Source organism: Amphibalanus amphitrite, unplaced genomic scaffold, assembly GCF_019059575.1.
Source record: "Amphibalanus amphitrite isolate SeventyFive unplaced genomic scaffold, NRLGWU_Aamphi_draft 000003F_arrow, whole genome shotgun sequence".
Classification (NCBI taxonomy): domain Eukaryota; kingdom Metazoa; phylum Arthropoda; class Thecostraca; order Balanomorpha; family Balanidae; genus Amphibalanus; species Amphibalanus amphitrite.
In genome coordinates, this window is record NW_024881500.1 from 2,596,401 (window position 1) to 2,613,397 (window position 16,997).

The window sequence follows — 16,997 nt, forward strand, 5'->3', positions numbered from 1 at the left end:
GGTACACAGTGCCTGAGGGGCATCCCTGTGGTTTGAGGGTATGTGAGAAAGGCGGCTGTGGTTTATTCATGCCTGTGGTGTGACTGGGAAATTCACCCAGGCAAACGGTGGTGGTGGTATACTAGATTCTTACGCCAAGGGAAAAAGATTCCAAGTTTTGACACACAAATTGCATCTATATGCTATACATTCCAGAGTGATGCATGGGCGGGTAGGGGTGGGGCTACACCACGGAAATGTCTTTGTCCGTGCTTTGACGTGAGTGAATGTGTGGATGCTGTGAATGTTTAGAATAGTAACCGCGGACACGGATTCTGAGCAGTAATCGCAACGCAATTTGAGAATGTGGATCGCTCATGATTGTTCAACACAATACAATACAATTCCGGTTACCGCGAATGTAATGTCGCGGAGGGCTGAGGCGACAAAATTCATTGCGGCTCAACTAAGCCTTTCCGATGGAGATTGCCGCGAAAAGCCATTGCAATTGACCCTCAGCATAGTGAACGAACGTAACGTGCACATTGAATCTTCTATGATAACAAACCAATTTTCTGTTCGTCCACCGTCTTGTTCCTCTGGCTCTGCCAAAACCGACCCACACCACCACAGTTGTGTCTGCTTTGGCCCCCAGTTGTGTCGTTCTGTGGCCCCCAGTTGTGTCGTCCTTTGGCCCGCTCCGCTGTTGATGGGGCCGTCGGCGGCAATGTTTGCGCTCCCCGGGAGCCCACTGCGCCGAAAACCGGCCACAAAACCAGCGAATCAACGCTCCCGTCGATAATCGCTTTCAAGCCGCCGCCACCACCGCCGCCGCGGACGCTTTTCTATGGGTCGCGTTGGTGCGTCAGCGGCGGCGACGGCGGCGGCGGCGGGGAGACGCGGGGAGACGCGGGCAGAGACGCGGCGCCGGTGCGGACCGCGGCGCGGCATTCTCTAATGAGCGCGGTCATGATGGGCCGTAAGTAGGGTCAGAGACATTGATCGATCAGGATTGAGCACCCATTGATTTCATCGGGCCGACGGCAGGACGGTATGCGCGTGGCGCTCCCCGGCGCGCCTTCCCCCAACGTCCGTCCCTGTGGACCGGAGGGTCCCCGAGCCAGCCGACCGACTGGCGGGGAGTGGGGGTGGGGGCGAGGTGGGGGATGTGGTGCGGGGTGGACAGGGGTGGAATGAGGGTGGAAGCGGCGGCGACTCTTGGGAAAGAGTGAGTGGGATAGGACGGGGCGCGGATAGAAGGAACAGTGGACCGGAGGAGTGCGGTGAGGGTCAGTCGGTCAACCGTATCCGATTGGCACCTCTGACCGCGGCGTCGGGGGTCGGCGGGGTGTTTGAGGTGACCCGACGGTCCCCTTGTCAACTCTTCCCCTCCACCACCGCTGTCTTCTGACGCACGTGCGCAGAGTTGGCAACCGATCAAACATAGGCTACCGCCGCGGCGGTGGAGGCGGCGGCGGCGGCGGCGGCGGCGGCAGCAGCGTCTGAGCCCCCTTCTCCTGCCGCCGGCCCCCTCAGCCCGTCCGTCTGCCGGCCGCGGCGCAGCCGGGATCAAATTATGTGAGAATGGATGGGCGGCGGTGTGTCGGCGGTAGGAAGACGTCGGGAGCGACGAGGCCGCGCCGCCGCCGACGATGGCCCATCGGTCAGCCGGCCTGACAGAGCGGCTGCGCCGGGCTCAGGTGCCGGCGATGTGCCACTTCCTGCGGCCGGCTCGCTCCCCGGCGCCGCCCGCAGGGGCTCCGGGACCTCCCAGGGGTGCGTGGGACAGTAGGGGCCCTGAGGAATCACTGAGGAATCACTGGACCCCGGGCCCGTGGGCTTTTTGGGGCTCACCGGACCGTCGAGAAACTCGGTCATTTGATTTTTATGTGATTTGCCTGTTTAACATTGTACTGCCATTGCAAAACAATGTCTCATGTTTTTGTCTTATTCGTAATTCATAGTTGATCAAAACGCTCAGATATGGACCACTGAACTCAATTACCTACACAGGGCCAATGCGCGAGGCTCAACATCGATGTAGCTCATCATAAACCCATCTGCATTACCCGAATCGTCACGACGGTCGACTTCCGATCCGACCCCCTCTCGTCCGAGACGTTACGTGACCCCTCTCTCTGACAGAGCGAGTGTCGTACGAGACGGGAGTGACAGTGCGACCCGAGTCGACGGCTCAATCGCGCCCTGTTGTGACGCCAGTACCGGCTGTCAGGGCTGCCCTTGTGCCGGGACCGGCCTCGTCTCGTTAGCAAGTGTTGAGCGATATGGCATGTGGCGTGCGGTGCTGGCGGCTCCGGCGGAGCTAGGCGACGGGTCCGAAAATATTTGGTCAACTGCGTAAGATTCAGGGCCAATCGACCCCAAAAGTGGTCACCTGTATTGGGTGGTTTCGTCGACCAGGTGATATCGAAGTGGGACAGTGTGCATAAAGTTTCAAGATGACCATTATTTGCACCTTTTGCGGTATGCAAAAAGGAGGAAGGTATTTGTAGATGAAAAACTATGCACATTCTTTGTTACGTCATGGTTCAAAATGATCCACAAAACATGTCCAAATATCTACTGATAATGTTTAAGTGTCATTTAATGTTCTCGGGCATGGGTGTCTGCCTATCTTTTCGCATGATAGCGATTCTACTATCTTAGATGGTATAGGAACGGCCAGGCTTCTTTTATCCACGCATTGTCACACGCCCGACGCCCGTATCAGCCAGTCGCCTCTAATCCCTGCTGGGTCAACACAGAGCGCCACTAATTTGCTGAGTTTGTACAGGAGGCGCACCGGTCACCATGGGCCCACCGCGGTCGGCGTCATTATCGAAGGATTAGCGGCCACCTCAATCGGCCACCTCCGGGCGGGGCCTTTGATGCGCGGCGTACCTGGGCGACTTCAAAGGGTGCCGCCGGCGCGGCGCCGGTCACCGCGAGGTGGCGACCCGGTGGCGGCTTCCGTTTGTGGCTGCACACGGGAGGGGACACGTGATGGATCGGTGACACGAGGTGCCGTGCCAGCACAGGAGGAAGATTCACGGCGACTGTCGCTGGACGAGTCTGGAGTCTGGGTGATTCGGGTTTAGGACTCGGTCGTTGAAGCTAAGAAAAGTTCAAAGGCGGCATTTCGAAGTGAGCAAGTTTTCACTTCAGTATGAACAATGAGTGATATCAAAAAGCCATGAGAAACAGCATTTGTAATAATGTCTCGACAACAAAAATGCCGTCTTTTTGTTACGGAGCGAGCGAAGCGAGCGGAGTCTTACGTAGAATAACGGAAATTTCTGAGTATGAGCGGCCGGCCGGCCGGCCGTGGTCACGATTCTGCGACGCTTATATCTCAGCAACCGCAACCACTTGACCGATTTACATGCGGTAATTTTTGTAGGGTAGCTTCATTTCTTCTACCAAGTATTGGACTATTCCCGATGCATGTGGGTGACCCCTTAACCTTATGCAGTTAGGGACCAGTTAGTAGGGTGCCGTGCACAAGTCAGTTGGGACCCATTTTGCACGTGCGTACGTGCAGGGTGCCGCTTCCAGATCTCGAGAACGGCTGGGCCGATTGTGCTCAAATTTGGCACATCGCTAGAGACCGCTTAGTAGGGTGCCGTGCACAAGTCAGTTGGAGGTACCCCCTCGAAATTTCGCAAGTGCAAGGCCCACCCTCTCTCTCGCTCCGTTATTCGCCCCAAAAGGCGTTATACTGGTGAATAAGTCATTAATTGGTGTCTGGGTTTGAAGATGAATATTTTTTATGCACCCAGTGGTTATAATATCCTATCCATTTATATCATTTCCATTCCAACGCCGTTGGATATCTTACTTGTATTATGGAGTACATATTATTTCGAGCACCGGGTCCCTCACATATGAGAAGCCAGTCGCGTTCTTGTCTTTCTCGTCAAGAGATAGAGCAATCATTCATTCGTCGGATCGAACATCGTCAGACATTGCATGCACATTCGGTCTCCTGCAATGTCTATCGTCTCCTCCGCCCTTCAGTCGTGCTTGGCTGATGTAACTTCAGCCCGCTTGCTATTGTTCCCGCCTTGATTCCCAAGTCCTTGGACTCATAGATGTGCACACTATCCTTGAGCGAGACAGATCACCCCAGCTCGGACGCTCTTATTAAATCATCAGATGGCCGGGCGAATTTGATTTTCATGTAAAGCTTAGCGTTATCTCTTCGAATCCGGCGGGTTTCTTTTTCCATTTCTGCCTTTCTTGTGCTCGAAAGCTTTGGAACAAATGTTGGCTTTGGCCGCTTGTTGTTCTTCTCAAACTGAAGCAGCTTTTTCAGAAGAATCTGATTTTCCCGCTCGATCTGCCTTGCTTTCTCGCGGCTGAAGGTATTGTTGGCATTTCTCCTCGCCCTTTTTCTTGCTGCCTCCTCTGCTCGTTCCTTGCGATCTAGCTCAGTCATGACGCACCGCAGGAAGCCACACGATTCCTTTTGACCACTCCCTTTGTCTCGATTGTTCATATGTCTTGCAGCGTTGTGTGTATTGATATTGAATTTGGGATAAGTCTCGCCAACAACCCGTTTTCCAACGCCCTGGGAGTGATCTGACTCACTGGTCTCTGGAGAAGAGCTTGATACTGGAAAGGAGGACTGATATAGGTCCTCTGATGAGCTACTGGAATCCACACTGCTTCCTTCTTCAACAGTGCTGAGCGTACCTTCACTTTTGCAGCTGGTACTGCGTGGAAGTTTTGACGACGGAAGAGAAGGGGTCGATGACACGGGACGTTTAGCCAATGTGCATGTTTTTGTGGTCAAACTTAGGCTGCTCAATTGGCGCTGCAAAGCCAGAGTGGCAGCGTCGACTGACATTGGCCTACATATTCCCTTTCCGACAATCGTAGGTATCCGCCGTTCTATTTTGATTTCCTTTTTGTTTTTCTTGTGATGCCGAATACCTCCAAGCTGTCCTGTTATTCCCCGTATTAGTGGACAGGGCACCTGGAACATTTTGTTGTCCCTAAAGAAGTCGTGCTTCTTGAATATTCGGTCAAACTCTGATGAAGACAGCATTCATGTATAATATTCCTAGCTGAATAGCAAGGTGCTGTTCTTGCACATTGCAGCTATAAAAGTGAATACACCGTTCCGGTAAAAGTGCTGTATGAAATGCTCTAAATACGACTAATCTTTCTCCCGTCAGTATGAATTATAAATAAACGTATGAAACAGTACTATTTCATTCAAATCCATAGAAATAATTTTTCAGTTTGCTCCTATGCGAGAGACAAGGCATTGAATTTTGAACCCCACCCACGTGACATTGGATACCGAGTTCTTTTAAAACGCCGAGTTCTGTTGACTGAGTAAGTACCATTTAAACGCACCCTTCCCCGTCAAATATCGCAGTTCGTAACAAATTGAGTTGTATGTCAATTTAACCCGCGCACCGACGGGGGTCTGCGCCAACTTCGCACCGACGGGGGGGGGGGGGGCGGATGACCGCCCCCCTGAGATCTCGAGAACAAAGCAAGATAGCGACAAGCGGTAAACGGCATCGGATACGCACGGCCAAGATCTACAATTTTTACTAAGGTCATTTTCAGGTCAGGTCAAAGATGACGTCACAGGGGTCGAAAAAGTCAAAATGGCGGCGCTAGATATGGAGAGAGTTTTTCTCGAATAACTTTCGAATTAGTCAATATAGGAACAAACTAAGGGCACCATCGTGATCCTCTCGTCACTCCGCATCGAATGATATATATGTTGACCTCGAAAGGTCAAGGTCAAAGGTGACCTCGAGGTCATCATGTATATCATTCGATGCGTCTTGACGAGCTGAACACAATGAGACCATCCACGCGTCTGTATCTTGTTCCTGTACGGAGTTATTGGCCACAAACCTTTGGTGACCTTTGATGACGTCACATGACCTCACAGCTGCCCAACAGCAAAACAGACCTCAAGGCGGTGAAGGTTGATCGTATATGAAGTCATGTATGGTATATGGGGCCATTCCGACCCGTTTTAGTGGTAAAAACAGGGAGTTGATTTTTCCCCCATTGACTTATAATGGGGAGGTCACGAAATTGACCTGACCTTAGGTCACCGATATCAAAATTCCGAGATATACAAATTGTAGCTACTAATGACCTAATAGTATCCTGCGACTTTCAAAGGCCTCCGACATCTACTGTAGCTCTGGCACGGTGACAAAGTTGCAAAAAAGTGACTTGAGGTTGGGTCATTCAAAGTGACCTGGTGACCTGACCTTAAAAGGTAGGAGGTTCAAACTTGCACACCATGTGTAAAATTGATGAGGTTATAGTCATACAAATTTCGCGGCGCTACGCGCCGCGGTTTTCCCGCTATTTGCGAAAAACCTCAGGGGGGGGGGCGGATATCCGCCCCCCCGTCGGTGCGAGGGTTAAAATGGTTTGATGTTATTATGTCTGTTAGGATATATCCAAACACCAAGTCTAAACAATATCCAACACTCTGTGTTTGCAGCATTTGAACATCATCCCCATTCACGATAAATATGGACGGCAATAATAGGCGATTTTAGAGCACTGTTCATCAAATACGCGTTTCTCGGTCAGAATGCAGTTTAATCCAGCATCAAGCTGCATTTGATGATACCTTTTTGTTGAAAAACTTCAAATTCGAACTTTGACCTTCTTTGACTTGATGGTGACCTGACTTAACCCGCGCAGGGCTGGGGTCTCCAGCCGAACGCGCGGGGCTGGGGGGGGGGGGGTAAATTTTACCCCTCCCCCCCTGTTATCTCCCGAACTAATGATCCGATTTGGAAAATTCAAACGCCAATCAAAAGATCTCATCACGAACAACTAAAACAACTAAAAACATGTACTTAATTTAAAGTTTGAGGTCAAGGTCAAGGTCAGGTCAAGGGTACAAATTGCAAGTTTCTACAGTATCGGCCTTGCACCGTAGTTGCCGAAGAATGGAGTCATGGACTGAGACTGATTGCCCAAAACGTGTTCTTAGGCTACCAAGACAATATTCGTTGCATACAATATCATTCAAAGGTCAAGGTCAAGGTCAGGTCAGGTCAGGTCAGGTCACCAAAAACAAAATATAGAAAAGGGCATGTGCGACACATGTTTTATGGGTCATTTTACTCATAGAATTCAATAGACACACTCAATAAGTGATATGGACCACCTCTGGATGAATTTCAGGTCGAGGTCAGGTCAAGGTCAGGTCAAGTGAGGTCAAATTTTGAAGTTGGTTGTTAAGGCCTAAAAAGGTATCTATCTGATGCAGTTTTTCACGGCAAATCGAATGGTGCTATTTTTGTTTTCGTACAAGGTCTAGAACTTCTAAAAATTCATTTTTCAAAAAATATGTTTGTCGTGACGTCCTAAAATTTTGAATAACTCCCACATTTTTAACCGATTCTTCTAAAAATTGGTATGTAGGTGCAAATGGACCACTTCTCTGACATATATTCCGTTTTTTTGTACACTCAAAATTTTAGTTTTTATAATTACTTTCCCAAAAAAGTCAGTGAAAAAAATGAGCCAAAATCCAAAATTTTTAGAAAACCGAGATAGCCATTTGATAGACAAAGTAGAATTACGTATAACCTTTTTGTTACGTCTTGATTCCTTTAAAAATGAAGATGTTAGCGGCGTTTGAAATTTTGCCGTTTTTGAGGCGAAAATGGCGAACATGACTTCACTAAAACGTCAATTTCTCAAAAAATTTTCCGACGGATTTCGCTCAAATTTTCAGGGAACGTGTCAAATTGATGTAAAAAAGGTACTTAAAGTTTGGCGGCGCTGCGCGCCGCCGTTTTTGAGATATTGCAAAAGTTCGCGAGGGTGGGTAAAATTTACCCCCCAGCCCCCGCGCGGGTTAAGCTAATTAGGTATTCGGCAGAAAATGACCTCAGACAAAGCCCGACACTGATTTCGAATTAGTTATATGGCCGAAATTGACCATAAAACATTTGGCACGTGACCCATGCATGACATAAAATATCCGTGATCTAGGCTGACTTTGCCTTGACCTGAAAAAAAATCGAAGTACAAGTTCGGTACATACCCTCAGAATATCTTGGGCAATGGGCATCTATTCACGATGGTGTAAACAAAAAATTGAGCGTGATGTGACTTGTTAGGTGGTGGCCAGAGACCAATTTGTGAACAAGCCAAAGTGTTGATAACATTTACCTTGACCTGACCTGTGACGTCATCGATGAACTCACTCAAGGTAAATAAAGTAAAGTTCCGCTCGACAATTTTTTTTACCAATGCTATCAAACAACGCTTAAATTTTGACTACCAGTCTAGTGGTTTCGGAGATAAAATTGGGGGAGGGGCCTATAGAGACCCCCCATTCAACTGCGTTATGGAAAATATCCCACTCATGCGCGGGTTAACTTCTGGACTTGGAGCCAATGCCGTGCCACACAGTGGTTCACTCACCAACTTGCACAGATAACGTTCCTGCTTCGTCTAATTCAACTCATGGGCCACCTAATGAGAAACGTATGATACAACAGTGTTCGAAAATTTTGTCGATCAAATGCAATGGCACTTCGGTCAATTTTAGTTGACCCAAACGTGGAATCATTCGATGCCGTACTCGGTATTATGAATGCTTCCCGTCCTTCCCGGTTCATCGTTTATATGACGTTCCTTTTCTACTCCAGCGCCAGATACCAAATGCTAATTCGGTTCACCTTGGCCGTGAGTTTTTGTCCCCGACCAAGCTCGCTCGGCTCGGTGACAGTCGTGGCGCTAAAAGTCACCCAATGTGACGGGGTGTGGCATTTCACATGTCCGGAGAGGGTTCACCGGTCCGGGCGCGACGCAGGGGTTTGTAACATGTAAGGCGTGGCGTCCGTACAAAAGTAAAATGAGGTGCGTGTAGAAGAAGGCCATTTCTCCATCTGCATGTGTACTGAGCAAAGGCATAGGAGTATTTTCGGTGATGTATCATAGTTGGATCTGTGAATATGCATGAAAAAAATTGCTACCGACAGTTCAAAAGAAGATATTGCAAAAAAAAAACAGGATACTATAGTCTGTTCCTCATCAAGCTTGCGGTCGGAGTTTCTTCAACAGTTCGCTCCTCCGTTCAATAATTTGCGTAATTGTAAGAGCTGTATGTATAGAAATCATGCACACCTTTCAGCAGGGCACTTCGGACGCAAGCTTGGCATGGAACAGACTATAACGACTACGTTTCTGAGCATCAAAACATCGCTGACGTCTATCCAAATCAGTTCCCAGCACACAGCCTAGCCACTGAACTGCTTTTCTACCCTCCCCCTCACCAATCCATCATAACGCATCCTTTTCGTGCTGTTTGCCCCGTCCCCTCCCACCCTCCCCTCCCCACCGACCACCACCGGGCCTGCGCGCGCGGCGACTCCAAATGAGGCGCTCACTCTCCGCAAACACTCCTCCCGGGCGGCCGTTTTGAAGCCGGCTAAAACAAGTAAAACGCCCGCCTACTACCCGTGATCACATGACCCCGTGTTTACCCTCAGGGCAAACACAGGCTGCGTTTGAGTCATCTCTGGGGCGTGTGCGACGCGTGGCTGCACCGGAGCAATGTCGCCACTGCAGGTGTGTTGACTGGCTGCACGATAGGGTACTTTCGAGCCTGGTTGACAACAGTTAGCACTCTTTGTTGTGCAAATACGCCGGCTGCGACCGGGGATTAATGCGGTACGAGTCAAGTATTTAACTCAGCGAGAGGATGTCTTTGTAAACGGTACAAGGCACAACTAAGCGTTTGATAGTGTGTTGTGTGTAAGCTGATCCTGTTTAGCAGAATGGAGATGAGAGTGCAAACCTGTTTTTGTCGATATGCACAGCTGATTGCTGCAATGATAAGCAATAATGAATGGTAAGTGTTTTATAATTGCTGCTATTTAATTACTTTATCTAGCTGTGTAAACAGTTTTTATGTGTAAGCTTCATCATAGATGGACGCCTGTATTTCTGCGTTGTTGAATTACTAGCGCATGTAACTTGTTAACAATTGTCTTTAACCCTCGCCCGCACATGCCATTTTCCCATCCTAGAACGCACATGGGGGGGGGGTGGTTGCCACCCCCGCGCCATTTCGTTCCTGTTGGAGATAGAGCTTCGCGGTAACGACCAAAAAGATTCTTTGGGAAGAGACGAATCCATGAATGATACCCAGTTTTACCTTCTCAGGTCAGCCATTGACCTTCCATGTCAGGTCAAACTAAAAAAATGTTGCTGTTTTGGGTCACCGTTGGATATCAAGTGCGCTGCTCATCATATGCCGATGACGATGCCGTTTTCTGGTGCCAAGCCAGCTAGAACTTCTTTTTCACACTACCCGACCATATTTTTGCTGCTGAGGTCATTTCAGTTCAAGTTAGGTCAAGGTCAATGATATGTGTTTGTATGTCTGTGTGTGTCTGCGTGTATACTGATGTGTGCACCGAGTGTTTATGTGTCCATATTACATGAAATCATGATCTGAGAAGCTTTTACCAAAAATGCAGTCTGTAAAAAGTTAATTGTTTCCAAAACGGGCTTCGCTGAGGAAAAATTTTCAAGCCAGTGTACAAGGCTGTTTCAAACCTATTTCAAACCAGTGAACAAGGCTGATCAATAAAGCCGAAATTTTTGGTTATAATACTTAGTTTTCCTCAGCGAGGCCCGTTTTGAAAATAATTAACTTTTTAGAGATTTATTAACCTGAGGAAAAGAATAATGACGCTTCGGCAAAAATGCAGTCAAAAAACTTCACAAAAAGTAAATTTAGCTTGCCTAAAACGCAATTATTTTAGATGACCTAGATTGACCTTGACCCTGACCTTGACATCTGTACATCGTCGAACAACATGTTCCATGATAGGTGGGAGGTAAGACTGGCAAAAAAGGCCGAAATCAAGGTGTCAAAAGCTCACAAGGCCCATAGCCAACGCAAGATGTTGAGAATTGGTCATTTGGGTCATGACATGACCTGAAAAATATGGTCATATCTCCGAAACAAAAAACAACAGAAACTTGAATTTTTTTCGTGGACATCAAGAAAGGATAGAGGAGCAGCTATACCAAAAATCAGGCTTCTAGCTCTCAAAATGTTGAGTGCAGAGCAGAAAGACTACCTGCGGGGGGGGGGGGGGTGGCAACCCCCCTCCATGTGCGGGCGAGGGCTAAGCGATATTGCTGCCCTTCAACAACTTTTGAGTGAAATAATTTTGTTGATGCTTAAAAAACTTAACGAGCCCTTGATCTATGTAGTAGCTACTGAGTTTCGAGTGATAATCGCAACAATAATTAGTTGATGGGCTAAGTACAATGCGCACTATGTAATTTTGTCATACTTGCATCTTCTATCGAAATGCACTATTTCCACGAATTTGATTTTCGGTCCAACGATCCGGGCAGGGAGACGGTTAGGCGATGGGCATATGCTTTCAAAATACTTGTACTATAAGCCATTGCCCTTTTATGACAAGCTTGATCCGTCCTAAGCTAAAATAACAACTGAAATAGGTAACTGAAATAACATTAATGGTTCAGTAGTATCATCCACCCACGTTTTGCACAAGCCGTCAAAAATCACGAGTCACAACAAACATTTTTCTGTGTCAACTACAATACCCGAAAATGCACAAACTAAACCAGCGATCACCCATGCTATGTCACCACAATGCTAACTGTAGCATGTCCGATAGATGGTCAGCCATCGGTCATAATTATACCATTACGCTTACACGCTACTGGGTTGTTACCGGCTAATTAGGCAAGCGTCATTACCTTGTCACACAAGTCCAGTTGCGATGCTCGTGTCCCCCTGCCTATTTTCAAAATGTTGTGATTGCGGTGAATGACAAAACACCTCATAAATGATGACATGAGGTTTGTGCTTTCACCTTATAAGACAAAATGGTGATTTAAGGAATGTGGCCAATGGCCAATGCTGGCTGAAAATAATGATTAATTCAAAAGGTTACAAAGCGTAAATTTGCTCAAAATAAAATTTAGTTCGAACGGTGGAAAGGATGACTGCGGCATGCCAAGGCCCTATCGGCATGGGAAGCTTGATGCCCGCCTTATAGCATAAGCCTCTGCTCAGCACCACGGCCCCACCACCCATACTTTGCAGTCCGCTCCCCGTTCACCGGTAGCAATTTGGGAACAACTTAGCAAAGGGCTAAAATATAGATCAGGTTTTTCACAAAATAATTTTGAATTAATGCTCGTCAAAGAAAAATCAACAATTTCAAAGAACAAGCTTTCAATCTTTAATTTTCCTTAGCTTTGTAGATCACAAAGCTAGGAACAACTTACGGCCTGGAATGGGGACCAAGGTGTAACACTAGGTCGCAATATAACAACTGAGTAGAATAGTTAGATGTTAGATCCAGACAGGTTCGCTTCACAATTAACTAAGCGGAGGGCATCGTCATAACAACCCAGCACTTTTGAAGCTGGATAGAGACAATACGCCAGTGATAGTGTTATTCCAGTTCTAACCATGCACCGAGCCCATACCATGAGAGCATTTATGAAACTCTCCTTTCCTCCACCTCCCCGCAACTGACCTGTCAGGCTCACCGCTCCCCTCAGAGCTATCCAAGGCGACCGTCCTCTCCGGTGTCCAGTCCGCGTCACCTCCCGACCCGGCAGCCCACAACAAAAGCAACACGCGTCTCGGTGTCCCCGTGTCGCAGCTGCGCCGACGGCTGGGCCATGACGCCCGGTACAGTCTCTGTTCCGCCCGGCAGCCGAGCGGGCCGTCCCCACAGCACGGCCCCGCTCTGTCAGAGACCGTACGGCCGGTGTGGTGTCGGGACCAGTGGCACTGAACCAGCGGTAATCAGACCGACTCTCGACAAGGAACACAATTAGATGGGGTGAGATTGGTGGCCGGCGGTGGCACGCCCGGCTACATTTCGGACAGGGGGAGAGGTGTCGGGCTGACGGCTGTCTGTCGGCGCCAGACGGTGACACATCAAATGACACAATGGGTGACACACAGGTGACACAGACTATGACACACTGGTTATGAATTTTGAAACTGGCTTGGGGAGAGCAGGAATGAAAAGTTACAAAGGCATAAGAAATGCTAAACAGAACAACCAGAGCAGAGGCAATTTACGCAGTTTATCGGCTTAGATAAAAGTTACGCAAATGCAAAAGTTTCAATAAGATTGAGAAAACTAATCATTTATAAAACTTTTCCTCCTAATTGAGCCAGAGATAGAAATTGTTGAAATTTTCTTTCAATAGAATATAATATATTGTCTGGAAAGGCCTGAAAAAATGGTAAAGAATTTACATTTATCAGTAAGAAAATTGATATGTGGAAAGCAAGTCATAAAAACCATAGGCATCGCTTGTCTTCCAAGTATATTTGCAGATCATATGCCATCAAACTATGTCATACCTATCACAAATAATCAAAACATCAGCAGTATTGTAAAAGCTGTTTGAAATCCAAAGCACGACAGTCGCAACAGTTCCATTATACCCACTCACTAGCTCCAATCAAATCGCAATTAATCAACAAACGAGCAGCCAAATCTACGCTCATCCATAATTCTTTTTCATACACCGGTTACTCTGTCACCACAGAGCAACCAATCTATTGTCCCTCCCATCCAAACAATTCACCATTTCAGCACCCCGCATTACACCAATTCTAATTCCATTAAACCCCCATTACCACTTATTTCCAAGCCTACCGCAATTGTCCTTCCTGCGCACACAACAGCAAAACCTCTATTCAATTGTCAATGATTTTCTGTTCCTCCATCCTGCTTCCCACCCAGACGGATCGAGTTACAGTCGACAATTAACGCCGCTAACGGAGACGTATCACACCCGATTATACACCCACTCGAGTCCTGAAATGATACCCGCGGCCGGGCTGAGATTGTACGATACCGGGGAGCGTGTAGGACGGCCTGTATCGGCGCTCCATCACCGTAATAATTTAATGAGTGGGCTAATTATCGAGGTGGCGCCGGACACGGTCCGTATGTCAGCGACAGAACATGGGTAGCCGGATGGACAGGAACATGGCCAGATGGTTAGAACGTGGTCGGTATGGAAGAGCATTGGGCAAACAAATCTGCTAGGAAAGTTAGTGGCTCTAAGAGTAGATCACCTTTAATGACAGTAAACCTAGCTAACAGTCTGCGAATGAAGCTCGCATAAGTGACAACGCGTTATGAACATGGAAATCTCTGCTGAGTTTGCTCGCAAAACGAAGACGAACTTGTTCTCCTGACAAAGTCTGAGATATGATTCTGGCAAAATACATTGGTGTCTGGATAATGGATATAGACAGCCTCTGGCATATGACAAAAAAGGAATGGAGCGTTAGCTTCCGGCGTCCGGCTATTGCCTAAAAAGCCCGTCTTACCGGCGTGAAAAATAGGCACTCAGAACGATAGGACTAGTAAAAACGCGACGGCAGTGATGTCTGTGTCTTGTCAATGGCTCCAGTGTCAATTGGTGGATGTATTGAATAATCTACACAGCTGCAAGATTATACAATGCAAAGCTAATCCTATATAATTTGACTATTTATCACAATCGTGTTGGATTTAATGTCACTCAGTTCATCACGGAACAAGAAAGGACAACCTTTGAGAAGCCAGTTTTCTTCATAGTAGGTTAACGGTACGGTACGGTATGCATTACATCTTTCTCCGTGGTCTCCCCACCGCCAATCTTCTCGCACCTGTTTCCCACCGGTCCGCAGTGCTCACATATTTACTAAGCCGGATCAGTGACCACTTACCCAAATCCCGCGTTTATCCAGTCCCGGCCACGAACGTCAACACTGTCCCCGACTTACAGACCGCGGCCGCTCAGCCTCCGTTCGCCAGGTGAGTCAACAGCGCCACGCGCGCCGCGTTAGTCGCCGCCGCGCCGCACACGTCACCTCTGCGCTGCGACTGCCGCTGCTCTGTGCGACAAACACGACGCATGCGGTCGACTGGAGGCGTAAGCGGCGCAAACGGCACCAAACGGCGCTGCCGGGATACATTATAGACGAGCTATGGGAATAGCCGACTCGGGGTCATTCTGGCCGCCCCTGCGCTGCCCCCGCCGCACTCGCGCCAGTAATGTCGCGACTGCGTTTGTGACGTATCGTGGCGATAATAACACCAGACACAGCCGGGAGTGTCGTCCTAGACGCAAATCCATTTCGGATTGCCCTCCGCAGCTTAGTTCAAGCTCGATGCTTGGAACAAGTGCTCCCATTCTTTCACTCGACATGTCCGCTTATTTATCCATTTTTTATTTTATCCATTTGTGTAATCTCTCTATCTAATTGGCTTGCAGTTTGATCTAGTTTATTTCACCAACTGACCTTCATCAGTCTCCTGAATATTTTCAGTACACTGCCAGCTTGTTGAATCGGATCTCACTTTGCCCCCTATGCACCCTTTTAGATCTCCCTTCACCCCGTCCCAAGCCTCCCAGTTACATGACGACAAACATTGGTAATTGGATACTGCCAACGGCCAACACAGCCCGCTCGACGCAATCGCGCCAAAACCACCATCGAGGCCAGGCAGATCAGCGCGCTGTGAAAATGGCGCCGGGCCGCGGTCGGCTAAAAATGTAATTACGGTGCGAGATTTGAATAATCAGTCCTGGATGATTGATCGGTCCGGCCGCTGAGCCCAGAAGGTCGCTGCGACCGGCCCGACCGCCCCCACCGCGCCGTGAACAGCGTGAACTATGTGCCTGACCTCCGGCAAATTCCACCCGGCTCTGCGGTCAGGTAATTGATATATTTTTAATTACGGAGTATCGGTATAAGGAAGTGTGCTCTATGTGAATAGATGCCTATCATGTGCATTTTATATTGATTTTTATTGATCCCGCCACAAATTTCATCCAAAGTTCACGGACATTAGGTATTTTCAACATAACTACATATGTATTTCGACCTTCTGCAGGATGTGACGCATAGTTATTGCTGCTACTGTCATACTATAAATGGGATTGATGATACTAAGAAATGAATGAAGGGAAAAGTATGGAAGGAAAATGTGTATGACAACACATTGAGCTAAATCTAGCCGATGTTTGCACACCATGAGTACAACAGCCCCACAGCAATCCCCTTCCACCCCCTTCTCTAGCATCTGCACCTACTGCCTCGACCGGGCCAATAACTACAGGTCCACTGTGCCTGCTCAGAGCCATTAGTCGGATTAGCGCCCTTCCTGCCACCGGTCCAGCGCGGGTCGTCGCCGGGGTCGGTGCCAGCCGGCGCCGACTCGCCGACGATCGTCGCCGCCGATGTCATTCCGTCGGCTTTGCATGTGTTTCCGGGCGGCAGGCGCGCACGAGCGACGCAATCACGAACGGGGCGCGAGCCACGCGCGCGCCCGGGTCGGCGGGAGCAGGATCAATGGCGCCGTAATAGCGCAGATTATCTGGGTCATTACGACACGATGTGGACGGTCACGACACGGTATGCCTCGGGGGGGGGGGGGGCGGGGGGGGGGGGGGTATGGTTCAGGTGGGAGGGGTATCCCCGGTGCTGTCTATTCTGGGTGGAAGGGGAGGGTACACTTGGTCTGGTTTAGATGGGATGAGGAGTGTTTCTGTCACCTTCGCATCCAAATCTAGTTAAGCTGAAGTGGGTTGGGCGCCGCGGGAGAAGGATGGATGCCTTCCTGCGAACGACATAGTGATTGACTGTCACGAGAACGGGAAGTACTGCCTTAACCTGTGCTATATGCTGGCATTTTGGTTATTTAATCTCGCTATTTACTAGGCCGCAGTGCTTATTCCTTATTTGCATTTAACTGATTTTGTGTAATGTGCTGACTCTGTCCGAGCCTTACATTCATTACGCGGTCTCGTACACTCAGCAAACAACCAAAGGGCTCGACTAGCACGTGATACAGTCGTCCGAAACGCACCCAGACATTTAGCATTTCAGCATTTGACGGCGACTGCAGCGAAACACAGGAACGTATCCAGATCGCAGTTCACTGCTGTGCATTGCAGCGCGGAGCTGCCGCCTGCCGTATGACGGA

The 16,997-nt window shown here is 48.6% G+C and overlaps 1 protein-coding gene across 1 annotated transcript in view; it reads right to left on the reverse strand.

Moving 5' to 3' along the window:
* Window positions 1-12,728, reverse strand: part of LOC122369338 (homeobox protein Hox-A1-like) — a 33,982-nt gene extending 21,254 nt beyond the window's left edge. Inside the window, exon 1 of the mRNA XM_043344048.1 lies at window positions 12,528-12,728. The gene's annotated coding sequence lies outside the window, so the exon portion shown is untranslated. The remainder of the gene's footprint in view (window positions 1-12,527) is intronic.
* Window positions 12,729-16,997: the final 4,269 nt, after the last annotated feature.